The following is a 20,810-nucleotide window of genomic DNA, read 5'->3' on the forward strand; positions in this document are numbered from 1 at the left end:
ATGAGAAGTTCTTCAGTAAAAGTTAGTTAACTGTTTAAGTGTCTGTTCTGAAGCACTTACCAAAAAGGGGTGCATGCACAGTGCATCACAAACAGGGCTTATTTAACAAGGGGATGAAAAGGAGATACAACAGGGCCATCATTAAAGGGTTAATTGTGCAGAGGAGTTGGTGGGAGATGCGGCTTTATTGCCATGCTACGGGTAACCAGTGAAGTGGTGTGAATGCGAGAGCAGCCAGCCAGTGGGAAGGAGGTACCTGGCATGGGAGATGGTCCGTGTTCCCAGGGCATTAGTGAGTGTGTTCATGAGGGTCCCCGTATCATGCGCTAAGCCCCACCCACAAGTTGACTATTTTTAATCTACAAAACAAAAATCAAAGAGCAGCAATGCATAGCATGGAGGTTTAGTCAAATAAAAAGCAGATACATTGGTAAACATAGCTAACTCCTGGGTGTGTTTTGCACTGGCAGTTTATTCAGAAGGCAACCTTCTCTTTTATTTTGTGGTTTGTACTGTCACCCCTAGGCAAAGCTGGAATACCCAGTAGCAGTTTCATGTGGACAGGATCCAAGGTCTTTAGTGGCAGCAGCATTATTTGTCCCTGGAGGCTCACTGGCTCAGCCAGAGGCATCACATACTGTACACAATACAGCTACTGGCTGCTTGGTTTAAAATCTCCTGCTCACACATCCCCTTAACAGACTTAGCACAGGCTGCATGGACTAGAGTGTGGGCAGGTACAGGGGGAGAGGGGCAGGGGGAGGCAGAACAGATCCAGCCTCTCCTCCCCCATTGGTCTGGAGGGGAGTGGGCTGTGCTGGCTGAGCTGCTGGGCACTGTGAGAATATGAGACATAGACATTTGGCAGCAGTGATGAGGGCATCAGAGACCTCTGAGGGGCACAGCTGAAATCTGGGGGGGCTCAGCTCACCCCAGCACCCCTCTAGATCCAGCCCTGGGCTACACATTCTCTCCACCAAAGAATCTTTGGTCTCCAAAAGAGGGACAAAGTCGATTTGCATATAATGTCCATAACCTGGTACAAACTTCCAAAGTACATCGGGAGGCAAAGCAGGTTAGTACCTATAAGAGAACAGGCAACTTGCAAGTACATATGAACTTGACAAGGAAACCTCCCTCTATTTGTCATAAGAGGTGATGTTGTCTTACACACAAGCCCACTTAGAAGAGATGGCCCACCTAGATGTGCCAGGGGGTGAGTTGGTGTCGCTGTCCACTAAATCAGTAGTGGGAAGTTATCATTCTGTAATTTCTTTGAGAAATGAGAATTCACCTAAGGTATTATAAGTCAGTCTTTAAGGGGTGTGAATTGTTCTCTTTTCTCTTTGGGCTCAGGTGGTTTTCTTACAACTGCCTCTTTCTCTGATGTTATAGAAGGTTGAGAAGTTTCTATGTCCTCTGCAGTTAGGGAACTCGGGGGGGGGGTCTTCTTGTCTTGCCTAGGATTGATGCTTGGCAAAAATTCTATAGCCTCAGGCTTGAGGGTTCCAGTATCTGTCTCTCTAGAAGGAAGTGTGGCAGTCTCTCATTGTGTAGACGGCCACAACCAGTCTGCGCCCATTTCTTCTTCCTCACTGTCCTCATCTGTGTTTGGTAACATAGACTGAGACCTGGTTATTGGTCATGTTCTATGAGAGGTAGTTTGAGTAGGTTGCAAATCTGGTTGTTGAGGCACATGAACTGCTTCTGATAGAAGAAGTAGGTGTTACGGTGCCAGGTCTTTAGGGGGCCCATGCTTCCTTCTGGGAAAATTTGGTATACCTGCAATCCTTGTCACTGCTTGCAGATAATATAGGGCTTTGACTTCCAGTGATCAGCTAACTTGTGTTTTCCAGGGGAGCCTCAACAACACCCTATTGCCAGGCTATAAGTCATGTCCCCTCACCTTCAGATCAAAGATTCTTTTGTTTCACTGCCCCCGGGTGTTTGAGGCAGCCTGAGCTTTCTTACATTGTTTTTTGGCTCTTCCTCAAACGGTCCACATATTGTCTGTGTGACATCATCTGGGTGTGATCTAGTGATGTGCAGAATGCTAAGTTGACTGGCAGTGAAGCTTCTCTTCCGAACATCAGCTGGTATGGTGAATAGTCAGTAGTATCATTTTCAGTGCTGTTGTACGCATGCTGTCAGGGAACAAGAAGATTGCCGCGGTGCACGAATCTGCACATGCGTAGGATCCTGACAAGATGTACAGGCGGGTGGCACTAGGAACCCGGCGCGCCTGTCACCAATGACGGTGTCGTCAGGCACTAGGACCCAGGTTCGCCTGTCGGCGCCGGGCGGGCTATTTAAACCGGCTCTTGCAATGCTCACATTGCCGTATGGTCTTGTGACCTGGCTTGTGACCTGACGATTCTCTGCCTGCTGCTCTGTTCCGTTCTGCCTCCATTGATACCGACCCAGCCTGTCTGACTATGTTCCTGTTCACAGTGTGTTCTGTCCATCCATCCTGCACGGATCCATCCATTACTGTCAAGGCCTGCTCAGTCTCCTCACATCAGGCTCTTATCCAGCTACGTACCACTGGCAGTTTCCTTTACTACAGCTGGGTGTACCCAGGGGCCGCGACCTGGTCTCAGCCTGCTCCAAGTCCATACCCACCATCAGGGGCTCTGGTGAACAAGCAGACTGGGGCTTAGACTCCGCGCCCTGAGGAATCCCGGTCTGTGGATCCATAGAGCAACCATCAGTAGGTACGTGACAGTACCATACGGCCATGACTGAGCCTGGAGGAGGACCCTCTCCCATGGATGAAATATGCCATCACCTGGCGGCGCTCACCCAGGCCATTAAGACACTGCAGGAGGGGTACACACACCTGGAGGGACGTATCCAGACCCTAACCTCACCAGCCTCTATATATCTGGATTCAGCTGCTCCCTCCCCGGCCAGGGACCCCATGGAACCTCGCGCCGGTACGGTGGTCACACTACCCCCACCTGAACCCCGTCTGCCGACGCCGGAGCGTTTCAATGGGGATCGAAGAAGATACAGGGCTTTCCAGACCGCTTGCCAGTTATATTTCGATCTGCAGCCACAAACATTCTCCTCAGAATCCGTAAAAGTGGGGTTCATCATAACTTTACTGCAAGGTGAACCTCAGGGCTGGGCCCACCGTCTGCTTGAAGCTCGCCACCCACACCTGAACTGTGTCCACATTCTTCAACGCGATGGCACAGTTGTATGATGACCCGCAGCTGGCTACTTCAGCTCTACACGCACTCTGACAAGGTCACCGGGCAGCAGAAGACTACGCTTCTGATTTTAGATGCTGGAGTGGTGACACTAGTTGGAACAATGCAGCCCTGCGTCATCAGTTCCGCTTGGGCCTATCTGAACCTCTCAAGGATGAGCTAGCTAGAGTGGGCATACCCGACTCCTTGGAGGACTTAATAACATTGGCCATTCAGATCGACCACAGGCTGCGCGAATGTAGGCTAGAAAGGTCCAGTCAAGGCCAAAGGCCAACATGGGTGCTTCCTCGATTTCCAGTCCAGTCCAATCCCCCTTTCAGGAACCGGGACTCGGAGGCTACTGATGTACCTGAGCCAATGCAACTTGGACTGATACGACCTTCCTTAACATTAGAGGAGCGCCAAAGACGTCGGTTGAATAATCTCTGTCTTTATTGTGGAGAAGCAGGCCATTTTGTGCGCTCCTGTCCAGTGAAGCTGAGTAAGTGCCTCTCTGTTTTCTCTGCTGTGTCTACAGCCTGTCTCAATAAACCCACTCACCTAGCCGTGCCCATCTCATTCCAGCTTCCCGGAAGAATCGTGTCGGTGACGGCGATCATTGATTCAGGGGCCTGCAGCAGTTTTATAGACCTAAATTTTGCAACCCAGCAGCGTATTCCTTTGCAGACCAAGGAGCATGGTTTGAACATCTTCCTGGCCAATGGTTCCCATATTAGGTCTGGGCTGGTAGACCGAGAGAACCCACCAATCCACACTACGGTTGCCAGCCACCATCAGGAGTTTCTTCATCTGGACGCCATCACGTCCCCATTATTTCCAGTTATTTTGGGACTTCCCTGGCTACGAGCACATGACCCCCAAATCAATTGGAAAACAGGGTCAATCCAGTTCTTTTCACCCTACTGTCAAGAACGTTGTTTACCCAAGACACCCTTGGCAACACAGACCCTACTGTGAATGGACACTGACGCAGAACTTACTCAAGCAATCCCTCCGGTTTACCATGATTACCTGGATGTGTTCAGTAAACGGGGAGCCGACATTCTTCCCCCTCATCGAGCCTATGATTGCCCGATTGACCTACTTCCCGGATCCGAGATCTCATTTGGGCGAATCTTCCCTTTATCGGAATGAGAGCTGGGGGTATTAAAGGATTACATAGACGAGAACCTCCAAAAAGGATTCATCCGCCCCTCCACTTCACCAGCTGGAGCCAGTCCTTGAGGCCTTGTGTGGACTATCGGGAGCTGAATAAGATAACCGTGAAGAACCGTTATCCCCTTCCCTTAGTTCTTGAGCTGTTCCAAAGACTGAAGACAGCAACGGTCTTTACTAAATTAAATCTGAAAGGGGTCTATAACCTGGTCCGCATACGTGAAGGAGATGAGTGGAAGACAGCTTTCCGCACTCGGTTCGGCCACTTTGAGTATCTGGTCATGCCATTTGGATTGTGCAACGCACCCTCCACATTCCAGCACTTTATTAACGATGTTTTCAAGGACTACCTAGATGTCTTTGTTGTGATCTACCTAGATGATATTCTAATTTTTTCCTCATCCCTGGAGGTCCACCGAGGTCATGTCAGGAGTGTGCTGGAGCGACTTCGCCAGCATGGGCTTTATGCCAAGGCAGATAAGTGTAGTTTTGAGCAGCGTAGCTGTCAGGAATGGACTTGTCAATGGTGGTGGGACTCACCTGCCTTGTGGGCTGCAGTACCAGGGCTGGCCAGCGGGTGCTCTCAGCAACCAGAAGCTCACTCCTGCAGTCAGCCATCACCTGAGGCTGATTGCAGTAGGTGTATTTAAGGATTGGCCAGACCTGCAGTCAGTGACTTGGTGTATGTTTCCCATGAGCCCCTGTACCTGCATCCTGTCTGCTTTCTGCCTGATTCCTGATTCTGCTTGATCCTGACCCTGAATGAACTCCGCCTGTCCTGACCTCAGCTATTCCTGACCACTCTCCAGCCTGCTCCTTTGGTACCTTGTCTGCCTGATTGTTCCTGACCCGGCCCGTCTGACTATGCTCTGCCTACTCCTTTGTGTCTTGTCTGCCCGATGATTCCTGACCCGGCCCGCCTGACCACTCCACCTCACCAGCCCTGACTGCTCTTATCTGTGTACATTCCGTTATCAGTTGGAGGTTTGGTTTTGTTATATTGTGCGTTATATTTGTGTATAACCCTTAATAAATTATATTTACACCATACTTGAGCCTGTGTTTCCCTGTGTCAGTTCACGCATCTCTGGTCTTACCGGGAGCCCTGACAGTAGCATTCTGTTCCTGGGATTGATTATTTCTACCGCAGGAATTGCCATGGATCCTCAGAAGATTTGTGCGATTCTGGAATGGCCGGTGCCCTCAGATAAGAAGGGTGTTCAGAGGTTCATCGGCTTTGCCAATTTTTACCGGACGTTTATCAAGAATTTTTCGGGTCTTGTGTCTCCGATTACCCAACTCACAAAGCTAGGGGTCCGCTTCCATTGGACCCCTGAGGTACAGGTTTCTTTTGAAGCCCTGAAAAAATTGTTTACAGCAGCACCCATCTTAAGTCACACAGACTCTGCTCTACCGTACGTACTGGAGGTAGATACGTCCGAAAATGCAGTGGGGGCGGTCTTATCTCAAAGAAAAGGCCTCAAAGAACTTATGCACCCAGTGGCTTTCTTTTCCAGAAAACTTACCCCGGCAGAAAGAAACTATGATGTTGGAGATTGAGAGCTTTTAGCAATCAAGACGGCATTAGAAGAATGGAGGTACCTGTTGGAGGGGGCTATGCATCCGATCTTGATATATACGGACCATAAAAATCTGGAGTATTTAAGAACGGCCAAGCGCCTTAATCCACGCCAAGCCAGATAGGCATTATTTTTCTCGAGGTTTGTTTTTCATATAACTTACAGGCCAGGATCTAAGAACACGAAACCTGATGCGCTGTCAGGGATCGCGGCTCCTCTCCCGGCGCACGCGCACTGGCGGCAGATCACGCCGGGACACAGGCACTAGGTCCCGGTGGGCCGCGGCTGACAGGACGCCGCGCATGGGCAGTAGGAGCCGCGGGCACGCCTCGGGCGTCCAATGACAGCCCGGGGGCACGTCCTGGCCGGCCAATGACAGTGCAGGGCACACTATTTAAAGATGCCCTGCACTGTCACAGATTGCCGCAAGGTCTATCTGTGATCCTGAGTTCCTGTACCTGTTTAAGTGACCCTGATTGCCCTGACTACGCTGCCTTCTCCTGTGATATGACCCGGATTGCCCTGACTACGCTGCCTTCTCCTGTGATTTGACCCGGATTTCCCTGACTACGCTGCCTTCTCCTGTACCTTGACCCGGATTGCCCTGACTACTCTGCCTTCTCCTATTCTGACCCCCGGATTGTCTGACCATTCTGCGGACTGACTTATCCTGCTGACCCTGCGTGTGACCTGACTACTCTTCGCCTGCCGATTCGGTACCTCGCTTACCCCACGGGACCACGGCTTGTGACCATCCTGCTAGGTCCCGCCGTTCTCTTCACATCTGGCTCTCCCGGTACCTGCATACATCCCCGGAGGCTTCCTCTGCCACTGGTGGGCCTGCTTGGAGGTCGTGACCTGACCCTGGTATGTTACAAGTCCATCCCCACCATCAGGGGCCCTGGTGAAAGCACAGACCAGGCTTAGACTCCACGCTCTGGGTAGGTCTGTCCAGTGGGCAGCCTGATGCACCACCTGGTGGATCCTAACAGTACCTTGCGGCCATGACAGAGCCAGGAAGAGGACCGGCATCCCTAGAGGATATATGCCAGCACCTGGCAACTTTGACCCAGGCTGTCCAGAATTTCCACAGCCGCTGCACCCGACTTGAGGACCGCATGGAGTCGTTAGCCACCCTGACTCCCCCTGCTCAGAGTCCTCCAACTGCAGAATCATCCGCTACCCCGGCATCCGGAGCAGTTGCCACGCCCCTAGCTCCTGAACCTCGCGTTCCCCTGCCAGAACGATTCCGTGGAGACCAAAGCCGCTTCCGAGCCTTCCGGAACGCCTGCACCCTGTATTTTGATTTGCAGCCCCACACGTTCACCACCGAGACCGTCAAAGTGGGGTTTATAGTCTCTCTCCTTCAGGATGAGCCCCAGGATTGGGCTCACCGTCTGATGGAGAAGCACGACCCCCATCTTGATTCCGTGACCGAGTTCTTTCAAGCCATGGCTGTGTTATATGACGACCCTCAGCGGGCTGCTTACGCAGAGGCTACCCTATACTCTCTACGGCAAGGCCGCCAGGCAGCCGAAGAATACGCGTCCGATTTTAGGCGTTGCATGGGAGATACCAGATGCGGCATTATGTCACCAGTTCCACATCGGGCTATCTGAGTCTCTCAAAGATGAGTTAGCACGAGTAGGCCTACCTGACTCCCTGGAAAAACTGATTGAGTTGGCCATTCAAATTGATCGTAGACTAAGGGAACGTCGGCTGGAAAGGAGCAGCCAGGGTCAAAGGGTGGCATGGATTCCACCAAGAGAAACAGCTCCAGCCCCAGGGAACCATACCCGAAGCATGGAACCAGGGGACACCTCGGAACCCATGCAACTGGGACTGGCCCGTTCCACCTTATCGGTCGAGGAACGTCAGAGGAGACGATCACAGAACCTATGTCTGTACTGCGGGGAAGCTGGTCACCAGGTGCGCTCCTGTCCTGCAAAAATGAGTAAGTCCGCTTCCTTTTCTTTTCCTTTACCTGCAGGAAGGGGTGATCAGTCAAGTTACCTGGCAATATCTGTGTCTTTACAGCTCCCCGGAGGAACATTGCCGGTGACCGCAATCGTTGACTCAGGAGCATGTAGTTGTTTCATCGATCTTACTTTTGCTCACCGGCAAAAGATCCCTCTCCAGACCAAAGAAAGGGGGTTTAACATCTTCTTGGCAGACGGGTCTAGTATAAAATCAGGGGTGGTGGACCAGGAGACACCTCCTATTTTTACCACGATGGCAGACCATCACCAAGAGTTCCTCCGTCTGGATGCCATCGCATCCCCCCTTTTTCCAATCATTCTGGGGCTCCCTTGGCTGCGGGCCCATAACCCCCAGATTGATTGGGAAAAGGGAACAGTTCAATTTCGGTCACCTTACTGTCTGAGTCACTGCCACGTCACAGGGTCCGTGGCTCCCCGGTTTCTTCTGTGCTTGGATGGTGATACCGAACTATCCCAGGTTATTCCTCCGGCCTACCATGACTTCTTAGACGTATTCAGTAAGCGAGGAGCAGACATTCTTCCCCCGCACCATTCATACGATTGCCCCATAGACCTCCTACCTGGATCTGAAATCTCGTTTGGTCGTATCTTTCCTTTATCGGAACTGGAGTCGGGAGTACTGAGGGAATATATTGACGAAAACCTTCGGAAGGGATTTATTCGCCCGTCCACATCCCCAGCCGGGGCCGGGTTGTTCTTCGTAGAAAAAAAGCACAAATCGTTACGGCCCTGCATAGACTACCGTGATCTGAATAAAACAACGGTAAAGAATCGCTATCCATTACCCCTAGTCCCCGAGCTCCTCCAGAGATTGAGGTCAGCAATGATTTTCACTAAATTAGACCTGCGGGGGGCATATAACCTTGTTCGTATCAGGGAGGGGGAAAGATGGAAGACGGCTTTTCGTACGAGATTCGGTCACTTTGAGTATTTGGTGATGCCGTTCGGGCTCTGTAACGCACCGGCCACCTTCCAACATTTTATCAACGACGTCTTTCGTGATTTCCTCGATGTTTTCGTGGTAGTCTATTTGGATGACATCCTAATTTTTTCTCCCTCACTGGAGGTTTATTGAAGTCACGTGTTACGGGTGTTAGAACGGTTGCGTCAACACGGGCTATACGCCAAGGCAGAAAAATGCTGTTTCGAACAGCGCGAAATCACGTTCTTGGGACTGGTTCTTTCTCCCACGGGGGTCGCGATGGATCCCCAGAAAGTCACGGCGATCCTAGATTGGCCAATACCCGCCGATAAGAAGGGGGTACAGCGTTTCATCGGGTTTTCAAACTTTTATAGGAAGTTTGTTAGGAACTTCTCCGGTCTGGTCTCCCCAATCACGCAACTGACGAAACAAGGGGTCCGCTTTAAGTGGACTCCCGAAGCTCAGGCGGCATTCGAAAAGCTCAAGAAATTGTTCACCTCTGTTTCCATTCTCTGCCATCCGGATTCTTCTCTCCCATATGTTTTGGAAGTGGACGCCTCCGAAAACGCGGTAGGAGCGGTTCTGTCCCAAAGGAATGGTACCAAGGAACTAATGCATCCTGTGGCGTTCTTCTCCAGGAAGTTGACACCGGCAAAACGAAACTATGACATTGGAGATCGGGAGCTCCTGGCTATTAAATCCGCTCTAGAAGAATGGAGGTATTTACTGGAAGGAGCCACACACCCAATCCTAATATTCACGGATCATAAAAACCTCGAATATTTAAGAACGGCAAAACGACTGAGACCTCGCCAGGCGAGATGGGCTCTTTTCTTTTCTCGGTTTGTATTCCATATAACGTACCGACCCGGTTCTAAGAATACAAAACCAGACGCTCTGTCCTGCATGTTTGAGGACCCCGACGATGCAGTGTTACCTGACACCATCTTACCTTCCGGAAGCTTCCTCGCTCTACAAACGGAACTTCGCTCCTATCGATGCTTCCGTAGGACTGCCAGTCCCGTCTGGGTCACCTCTCCAGAACCGTGGGGGGCTGTTTTGGAAGGAAGATCGGATCATGGTCCCAGAAGGAGTTCGAACCTTGGTCCTGGGGCACTGCCACGACCATCCAATGGCGGGTCACTTCGGGGTTACGAAAACTCTGGAACTACTGCAGCGCTCGTTCTGGTGGCCAGACATGATCAAGGACTGCGAGCGCTACGTCCAAACCTGTCCCACCTGCCAAAGGAACAAGCCCTCCAGGAGCAGGGCATGGGGATTGTTAGGTCCATTGCCAATACCCAAACGGGCCTGGCAAATGATAGCCATGGATTTCGTGGTTGAACTCCCACCATCCCAAGGCCACACTGCAATAATGGTGATCGTCGACCGCTTCTCAAAAATGGCTCATTTCGTACCCCTGGAAAGGACACCATCGGCGCCGGAGGCTGCATTAAGGAAGTAGTGAGGCTTCATGGGGTTCCCGAAGATATAGTGTCAGATCGGGGAGTCCAGTTCACATCCAGGTTCTGGAACGCCTTATGTAAAGCGCTGGGAATCAAGCTGTCACTTTCATCCGCTTACCATCCTCAGACCAATGGGCAAACAGAGAGCACCAACCAAACGCTAGAACAGTACCTAAGATGCTACACATCCTATCTTCAGGATGACTGGCTGACGCTGTTGCCTTCCACGGAATTTTCTTACAACAACTCGAATCACTCAGCTACGGGACAATCCCCGTTCTTTTCCAATTACGGATATCATCCCACATTCCTCCCTGGTCTGATGCCCAAAAATCCGGTACCTGCGTCTCAAGATGTCTTGAATTTCTTTTCTGTCAATAACAAGACGATTCAGGGGGCCATCGCAAAAGCCCAAGAAGACAGTAAAAAGGCGTTCGACAGGAAAAGAAGAGGAGAGTTACTGCTTCAACCGGGGGATCAGGTTTGGCTGGCTACGACCAACTTGAAGATGCTGTGTCCTTCGAGGAAGCTAGGACCCAAGTACATTGGCCCGTTTCCGGTTAAACGAGTAATCAACGAAGTGGCCTATGAACTCGAGCTTCCGCGAACCTTCAAAATACACCCTGTGTTCCATGTGTCTCTCCTGAAACCATCCAGACCGGATCCCTTCCCGGACCGTGAATCCAGACCTCCCGGGGCAGTCACTATAGGTGAACAGGAAGAATATGAAGTGGAGACTATCCGAAGTTGCCGAAAGAGGGGGGGCCAGACACAGTTCCTGATAAAATGGAAGGGTTATGGCCCTGAGGAGAACTCATGGGAACCCACCCAGAATATTCACGCACCCAGGCTCATCCGGGAATTCTTTCGTAGTCACCCGTGGTGGAGAGATCAGTGGGGCTCCCGGAGGGTGCCCATAGGGGGGGGCAATGTCAGGGATCGCGGCTCCTCTCCCGGCGCACGCACACTGGCGGCAGATCACGCCCGGACACAGGCACTAGGTCCCGGTGGGCCGCGGCTGACAGGACACCGCGCATGTGCAGTAGGAGCCACGGGCGCGCCTCGGGCGTCCAATGACAGCCCGGGGGTGCGTCCTGGCCGGCCAATGACAGTGCAGGGCGCACTATTTAAAGATGCCCTGCACTGTCACAGATTGCCGCAAGGTCTATCTGTGATCCTGAGTTCCTGTACCTGTTTAAGTGACTCTGATTGCCCTGACTACGCTGCCTTCTCCTGTGATTTGACCCAGATTGCCCTGACTACGCTGCCTTCTCCTGTACCTTGACCTGGATTGCCCTGACTACTCTGCCTTCTCCTATTCTGACCCCCGGTTTGTCTGACCATTCTGTGGACTGACTTATCCTGCTGACCCTGCGTGTGACCTGACTACTCTTCGCCTGCCGATTCGGTACCTCGCTTACCCCACGGGACCTCTTCACATCTGGCTCTCCCGGTACCTGCATACATCCCCGGAGGCTTCCTCTGCCACTGGTGGGCCTGCTCGGAGGTCGTGACCTGGCCCTGGTCTGTTACAAGTCCATCCCCACCATCAGGGGCCCTGGTGAAAGCACAGACCGGGCTTAGACTCCACGCTCTGGGTAGGTCTGTCCAGTGGGCAGCCTGAGGCACCACCTGGCGGATCCTAACATGCGCTCTCTCGCATTTTCGAGGATCCAAAAGAATCTCCAGAGCCAGACACCATCCTGCCTGCAGGGAATTTTTTATTATTACAGTCCGAACTCTTGTCCAAGTTACAAACGGCATCTGTAGGAATGCCCAGTCCACCCGGAGTTTCAGTGCAGAGCAGAGAAAGACTGTTATAGAAAGGGGAGCAGATCCTGGTACCCGAGGAAGCTCGAACTCTGGTCCTGGGCTACTGCCACAATCACCCTTTGGCGGGTCACTTTGGGGTGTTCAAGACATTAGAGCTGGTACAGCGCACGTTCTGGTGGCCGAATATGGCTAAGGACTGCAAGGCATATATGAGAACCTGCACCGTCTGTAATAGGAATAAGCCCACCAGAAACAAGGCTTGGGGCCTACTACGACCCTTGCCAGTACCTGATAGACCGTGGAGAATGATATCCATACTGCTATCTTCATGGTGGTAGATCGCCTATCAAAGATGGCCCACTTCCTACCATTAAGAAATACACCTTCTGCTCCGGAGACTGCAAAAATCTTTATTAACCTCCTTAGCGGTATTCCCGAGTGTAGCTCAGGGTAAAATGTCAGTACCAAAAGCGGTAACCCCGAGCTACACTTGGGCTTACCATGCGGCGTTGCTCAGGGAGTCCCTGCAGCACTTACCTTGTCCTTCGCTCCCATGATGTGTCCCCTGCAGAGTCCCCGGCCATCTCCTCCGGCCGATGCCGGCATCCGGCTTCCGTGTTCCGGTCCCTGTGATGTCGGGACGTACAGGAGCCGGAACCGGCGGCAAATTTGAAATTTTTAAAAAATGCTGTTTCAATGCATTTCACATACATTTTGTCCTTACTGCTTTGTCCTGTGCCCTGCCTGCATTTTGACTGTTCTTTCTGCCTGGAAACTTAGAAAAGTCCATGGCGTCCAAAAAGCGTCCCTTTACATCAAAAGCGGTTTTAGACCAGCTAGAGAACAGCGATAGTAAATCAGAACCACTTGCAGAATTGAGTGATAATGATTCGTGAGGAAATTCGTCATCAGACACTGAAAACGATTTTGCGAATTTGCTCAGCGATGTGCGAATTTGCCTTTGTATTTCAAATTTCAGTGTTTTTGGTTTGATTATATTATTGAATTAAATTTATTATTATATTATTATTTTTTATGATTATTTATTAAATTATCATTTATGATTTCTTGTTTCAAATTTTATCATACCCGGGATGTTTATTAGACTCTTGTTCGTACAGATTTCAGTGAGTTATTCCTAAAAATTACAGCCTACAATAAAAAACTACATATTTCCATGCAAAAAAATGGTACCGCTTTCAGCACAAAAAATCGGAAATAATCAGACCGCCGAGGAGGTTAAAGAAATTGTAAGGCTCCATGGTGTGCCTAAAGATATTGTCTCTGACCGAGGGGTTCAATTCACTTCGACGTTCTGGAAGGCATTGTGCGAGACGTTGGAAATCAAGTTGTCCTTTTCCTCTGCGTACCACCCACAAACAAATGGGCAGACCGAACTGACTAATCAAACCCTAGAACAGTACCTCCGGTGTTATACTTCTTTTCTCCAGGATGACTGGCTGGCACTCTTGCCCTTAGCACAATTTGCCTACAACAATGCGAGTCATTCCACCACTAAGCAATCTCCGTTTTTTGCCAATTACGGGTTCCATCCTACCTTCCTACCTGATCCCGGAGATTTCGGTTCCTGCTGCTCAGGATACAATGAAATTTTTTTCATCCAATAACAAGGTGTTGCAGGAGGCAGTTGCAAAGGCTCAGGAAGAGGGCCTTTGCTAGAAAGAGAAGAGGGGAGTTGATCTTGCACCCAGGAGACCAAGTCTGGTTGGCAACAACTAACCTGAAGATGGCGTGTCCATCAAGGAAATTGGCACCCAAGTTTGTGGGCCCATTCCGGGTAAGACGCAAGATTAATGATGTTGCTTATGAGCTAGCGCTCCCTGAATCCTTGAAAATACACCCAGTTTTTCACGTGTCTTTACTGAAGCCTGCAGCACCAGATCACTTTCCTGATCGTAGGTTAAGACCCCCGGAGGCCATAGACATTGATGGGGAGGAGGAATTTGAGGTCAAGGAGGAGGAAGGAGAGGTCAGACGCAGTACCTCATTAAGTGGAAGGGTTATGGCCCGGAGGAAAATTCTTGGGAACCAGCTCAGAATGTCCATGCTACGAGACTAATTCGGGAATTTTTTCGTAACCATCCACAAAAGAGGAGTCAGTTGGGCACCGGAGGCTGCCCATAAGGGGGGGGCAATGTCAGGTAACGAGACAATCGCCGCGGCGCACAAATCTGCACATGCGTAGGATCCCGACAAGACGTACAGGCAGGCGGGCACTAGGACCCAGGCGCGCCTGTCACCAATGACGCACCAGGCAGGCACAAGGACCCAGGCACGCCTGTTGGCATCGGGCGGGCTATTTAAACCGGCTCTTGCAATGCTCACATTGCCGTTTGGTCTTGTTCCTGTTTATCCTGTTCCTGTGAGAGATGTTGCCAAACCCTGCCTGATCCTGATTACTGCTGACCATCTCCTGCCCTGGCTCCTGGCTCGTTTTGACCATTCTTCTGCCTGTCCCTGATTATCTGATCTCCTGATGCTGAACCTGGCTTGTGACCTGATGATTCTCTGCCTGCTGCTCTGTTCCGTTCTGCCTCCATTGATACCGACCCGGCCTGTCTGACTCTGCTACTGTTCACAGTGTGTTCTGTCCATCCATCTTGCACGGATCCATCCGTTACTGTCAAGGCCTGCTCAGCCTCCTCACATCAGGCTCTTATCCAGCTACGTGCCACTGGCAGTTTTCTCTACTACAGCTGGGTGTACCCGGGGCCGCGACCTGGTCTCAGCCTGCTCTAAGTCCATCCCCATCATCAGGGGCTCTGGTGAACAAGCAGACTGGGGCTTAGACTCTGCGCCCTGGGGAATCCCGGTCTGTGGATCCATAGAGCAACGGTCAGTAGGTACGTGACACATGCATGATAGATGCAATGTGTCTGCTCCAATGCTGTTTCTTCTCAGCAGAAATAGTTACAAGCATATCTAGGAGGGTGCGATTAAATCATTCTGAGGATCCGCTTGAGGGTAGTAGGGTGTTGTTCTTGACTTCTGCATACCTAAAAAGGTTAAACAGTCTCTTACGGAGTCTACTCTCAAAGTCTCTTCCTTGGTCAGATTGAATGTGTTGAGGTAGGCTGTAGGTGACACAGAACATTTCTACCAGAACTTTGGCCACTGTAGATGCTTGCTGATCTTTGGGAATGCTTGGGCACAACTGGTGAAGTAATCGGTTACAACTAAGACATTGCCCTATCCGCTCGTGTCAGGCTCCAGACACAGAAAGTCATTGCACACCAATCCACTGATCCTTGGCTTTGAAGATGGCCCATTGCGGCGGCTGGCTGAGTAAAGTCTTCCTCTGTTCATTGTATGCAACCTCATCTTGCATACAGGGCCAATAGAAACATTCTCTCACTAATTTGAACATTCTTTCAGGCCCTAAGTGACCATGATTGTCATGTAAGGTGGTCAACACAGTCTCTCTGTGCTTTCTTGACAAAAATATCTGCCACTTACCTTTGGGATCATCCCAGGGGCCCCTTCAGTAGACCACCCGTTGCAGAACTGCAATCGATCCCATTCTTTGTATACCAGGCGTGCTTCCTTTAAGGAGTCTTTCAGCAGCAGATCTGGACATTGACCTTCCAGTTCCTTTAATGTTACAGTACATAGGGGGTCCTCCATCTGGTCTTTCCTTAAGTTTTTCTTTGCAAACTTAGGCAGGCCTTCGTCCCTTAGTTGGGAAAGGTCACAGTAATAATTGGGAACACCTGCCACTGAGACTTCAATGGCTTCAGCCCCTGTTGCACCTCTGGCTCGATACTCTGCTCCTTGACAAAAAGCTTGTATCCCTTCATGTGTTAGTTAAGTCAACTCTTCAGAGGCAGCCCCCGACCATAGGTTCTCCTCGACAGGACTTCTCAGTGAGTGTAAGACTTCTGCTCACATAAGAAACAGTCCTCAGGTGTCAATCGTGCTCTTGATACAACACCACACCTAACCCATCTCGACTGGCATCGACATGCAGTGCATACGGTTTGGTTGGGTCAGCATAAGCTAGTACAGGAGCAGGCATTAGGCTCCATTTCAGCTGACAGAAAGCTTGCTCACACCAGTCAGTCCACTGGTCTTGGATTGACTCCTGAGGCTTCCTGGGTCCTCCAGTTTGTTTGACTGGTTTTGGTGAATCTGGGTCATCGTCATTAATTGAACTAAATGGACTGGTGTCTTTTTTCAACAGACTATGTAACTATGTCATCATCCTCATTTAGAGATGAGCGAATTATTCAAAAATTCGATTCGGCTGATTCGCCGAATTTGCGGAATAAATTCGGTTCGATGCGAATTTATTCGCTGCGAATTTAACTTATTAAAAGGGTTTCTAGGCTTCAGAGAGCCTTTATATTAGTGCAGAACACTGTACCTTTAATTTAAATGCCCTTGGAGTCTGCTGGGGAAGAGAAATAATACTGTCAGTCAGTATGACATGCAGATGAGTGCCGTCGATCTTAGAATCACCGCACACTTCACTCATTTGGGCAGTCACGGGGCCAAAACCAGAGTGTGGAGCCACAGTGTGGCGGTGGAGGCAGCAGCAATGGGAGGCCATACAGCACCCTATGACAAAATGGAACCCACCAGCAGTGTGAGGAGACCTGAAAGTGGCACATGGCAGAGTGTGGCGATGGAGACAGCAGCAATGGGAGGCCGTTCAGGGACCCATGACACACTCTGGACCTGGCAGCAGCATGAGGAGGCGGTACAGGGGCCCATGACAGATTACGGGCCTGGCAGCAGCATGAGGGGTCGGTACGGGGGCCCATGGCAGATTACGGGCCTGGCAGCAGCAAGAGGAGGCGGTACAGGGGCCCATGGCAGAGTGGCGAAGCGTAAGCAGCTTAAATTGAAGGCCATACAGAGGCCTATGTTAAAAAGTCCCCCCAGCAGCAGTGTGGGGAGACGACTATCAAGAGTCCAATGGCAGAGTGGCGGAGCAGAAGCAGCTTCAATTGAAGAAGAAGAGGATGAGGATGAGGATGAAGAAGAAGAAGAAGAACAAGAGGATGAGGATGAAGAAGAAGAAGAAGAAGATGAGGATGAAGAAGAAGAGGATGAGGATGAGGATGAAGAAGAAGAAGAAGAGGATGAGGAAGAAGAAGAAGAAGAAGAAGAAGAAGAAGAAGAAGAAGAAGAGGATGAGGATGAAGAAGAAGAGGATGAGGATGAAGATGAAGAAGAAGATGAGGATGAAGAAGAAGAGGATGAGGATGAAGATGAAGAAGAAGATGAGGATGAAGAAGAAGAGGATGAGGATGAAGAAGAAGAAGAGGATGAGGATGAGGAGGAGGAAGAAGAAGAAGAAGAAGAAGAACAAGAAGAGGATGAGGGTGAAGAAGAAGAGGAAGAAGAAGAAGAAGAGGATGAGGAAGAAGAAGAAGAAGAGGATGAGGAAGAAGAAGAAGAAGAAGAGGATGAGGAAGAAGAAGAAGAAGAAGAGGATGAGGAAGAAGAAGAAGAAGAAGAGGATGAGGAGGAAGAAGAAGAAGAAGAGGATGAGGAGGAAGAAGAAGAAGAAGAGGATGAGGAAGAAGAAGAAGAAGAAGATGAGGATGAGGAAGAAGAAGAAGAAGATGAGGATGAAGAAGAAGAAGAGGATGAGGATGAGGATGAAGAAGAAGAAGAGGATGAGGAAGAAGAAGAGGATGAGGATGAAGAAGAGGAAGAAGAAGAAGAAGAAGAAGAAGAAGAAGAAGAGGATGAAGAAGAAGAAGAAGAAGAAGAGGATGAAGAAGAAGAAGAAGAAGAAGAGGATGAAGAAGAAGAAGAAGAAGAAGAGGATGAAGAAGAAGAAGAAGAAGAAGAGGATGAGGATGATGAAGAAGAAGAGGATGAGGATGAAGAAGAAGAAGAGGATGAGGATGAAGAAGAAGAGGATGAAGAAGATGAAGAAGATGAGGATGAAGAAGAAGAAGAAGAAGAGGATGAAGAAGAAGAAGAAGAAGAGGATGAAGAAGAAGAAGAAGAAGAGGATGAAGAAGAAGAAGAAGAAGAGGATGAGGATGAGGATGAAGAAGAAGAAGAAGAAGAGGATGAGGATGAGGATGAAGAAGAAGAAGAAGAAGAGGATGAGGATGAAGAAGAAGAAGAAGAAGAGGATGAAGAAGAAGAAGAAGAGGATGAAGAAGAAGAAGAAGAGGATGAGGATGAGGATGAAGAAGAAGAAGAAGAAGAAGAAGAGGATGAGGAAGAAGAAGAAGAAGAGGATGAGGAAGAAGAAGAAGAAGAGGATGAGGAAGAAGAAGAAGAGGATGAGGATGATGAAGAAGAAGAAGATGAGGATGAAGAAGAAGAAGAAGAAGAGGATGAGGAAGAAGAAGAAGAAGAGGATGAGGATGACGAAGAAGAAGAAGAGGATGAGGATGAAGAAGAAGAGGATGAGGATGAAGAAGATGAGGATGATGAAGAAGAAGAAGAAGAAGAGGATGAGGATGAAGAAGAGGATGAGGATGAAGAAGATGAGGATGATGAAGAAGAAGAAGAAGAAGAAGAGGAGGATGAGGATGAAGAAGAAGAGGAGGATGAGGATGAAGAAGAAGAGGAGGATGAGGATGAAGAAGAAGAAGAAGAGGATGAGGATGAAGAAGAAGAAGAAGAGGATGAGGATGAAGAAGAAGAAGAAGAGGATGAGGATGAAGAAGAAGAAGAGGAAGAGGATGAGGATGAAGAAGAAGAAGAGGAAGAGGATGAGGATGAAGAAGAAGAAGAGGAAGAGGATGAAGAGGATGAGGATGAGGATGAAGAGGATGAAGAGGATGAGGATGAGGATGAAGAAGAAGAAGAAGAAGTAGGATGAAAATAAGAAGAATTCCATTCCAGCAAAAGGTGTATCTGCAGAGAGCTCCGCTATTTCTGACAGTTCTCTGACAGTTCCTTCACATTTACAGTGGTTGAAACATTGTATCTATTTGTTTCCGAATAAAAACATCTGTATCCTAAATGGAAACAAATAGATACAATGTTTCAACCGCTGTAAATGTGAAGGAACTGTCAGAGAACTGTCAGAAATAGCGGAGCTCTCTGCAGGGACACTTTTTGCCGGCTGTAGAAGGGATGAAAATCGGCCGATCGGGGAAAATTCGATTCGTGCATCCGAAGTTTGCTAATTTTCGGATTCGGCGCGAATCGAATTTTTCCTAATATTCGAAACGAATTCCACTTTGCCAAGTTCGATTCGCTCATCTCTATCCTCATTCTTCAACAACCTATTTTAGCAAATCCCTCAACAAACCTTCTGTAGTATGAGTAAAACCCCAAGAATGACCTAAGCTAAATCATATTGGTAGGTCCTGGGCAGGAGGTGAAAGCTTCCAGCTTTTGGGGGTCAGTAGCCACTCCTTCAGCGGAGACAACATGCCTAAGATAATTAACTGAAGGCTGGTAAAATGGACACTTTTCTAGAGACAATTTCAGCCCCTCATCATGGAGTCTTCAGGATCTTCTGCAGATGCTCTTCATGTTCTTCAAGGGTATTGCCAAAGATAATGATATTGTCCAGGTACACCAGCACTTCAATCAGGTTCCAACTGTCTTCTCCATCAATCTTGGGAATGTTGCTGGAGCACTGGACAAAACTTGAGGCATCATTGTGAGCTTGTGAACTTGAAGAACCCTAATGGGGTGATAAAATCTTCTGGGATAACCTCCACTCCTCTTACTTCTGGGATCACCTCCGCTCCTGTGTCCTCTCCCGAGAGTAAGATTGAATTTGAATGAAGCTGGTAAGCATACCGCCTCTCCAGGCTGTAGTATGTTCAAGCTTCTGTCTATTCACCATATCCTTCCCACTCCTTTGGTTGGGGCTTTCTGTTACTGAACTATGCGCTGACACACTTGTCACAGCATTGGGCGTATGCCCTCCATAGGGATGTCATGTCTTGGGACAAGAAGAATGAGTAGTCGGCTGACAAGGTCAATGTTGGTCCCTAGGATCAGGGAACTCTTGTTGGCTCCTGGTGGGCGAGGGCATACAATAGCTAGTATAGCGAATGTCTGACTGCACAGCCACAGAAGGGTCAAAGGTCAAGCTTGATTGGTAAGTAGCCAAATTCTGGGTTCCAAAGTCCCATACTGTATTTCTAATTCATCCAATCTCTGTAGGGGTAGATGTTTGAGGTGTCTGTCATAAAAATCTCAGTATAGTAGAGCCACTTGTTCCCCTGTGTCCAGAAGGGGCTTTGCATAGATGTCTTCCACTTGGATTGGCACGATGGTAGAAGGTTCCATGAACTTAGCAGGGAATTTGTAAGGAGTATTGGGGTTGGCCAGTCCTGTTGTCTGTATCCGTGCCCCACTTTTGATGGGTTTCTGGTTTTGTTTGTGTCTTAGTTGGGCCCCAGAGGGCAGGTATGCACTAACTTTCCAAGGACGGAAACCCGAGGTGGATGTCAGTGAGTTGCACAGTCACTCAGAAGCAACAGTGGGGGCCCTCTGCAAGGGTTTAGGCTTCCACGCTGGCCCCTTTGCATCTTTGACTATATACAATGCATACGATATGGCTGTTGTAGATGGACACCCAGTTTTTCCTTCACTGGGGTCTTCTGAGGTTTCTTACTGACTTTTGAGCACCGACTTTAGCGGAGTTGCATCAGTAATGACCCACTCCTCCACAGTTAAAGCAGACTGCTTGACTCTGAGACATTCTTGCCAGGTGAAGTGACGATCCTGACTGTCAGCAACAT

The 20,810-nt window shown here is 49.5% G+C and overlaps 1 pseudogene; it reads left to right on the forward strand.

Annotated features, from left to right (window-relative positions):
* The first annotated feature begins 3,207 nt into the window (after positions 1–3,207).
* On the forward strand, positions 3,208–19,708 carry LOC149463223 (uncharacterized; annotated as a pseudogene).
* Positions 19,709–20,810: the final 1,102 nt, after the last annotated feature.

The sequence above is a fragment of the Staurois parvus genome, unplaced genomic scaffold (assembly GCF_062004578.1).
Source record: "Staurois parvus isolate SC_StPar_1 unplaced genomic scaffold, SC_StPar_1.0 ptg000156l, whole genome shotgun sequence".
Lineage (NCBI taxonomy): Eukaryota > Metazoa > Chordata > Amphibia > Anura > Ranidae > Staurois > Staurois parvus.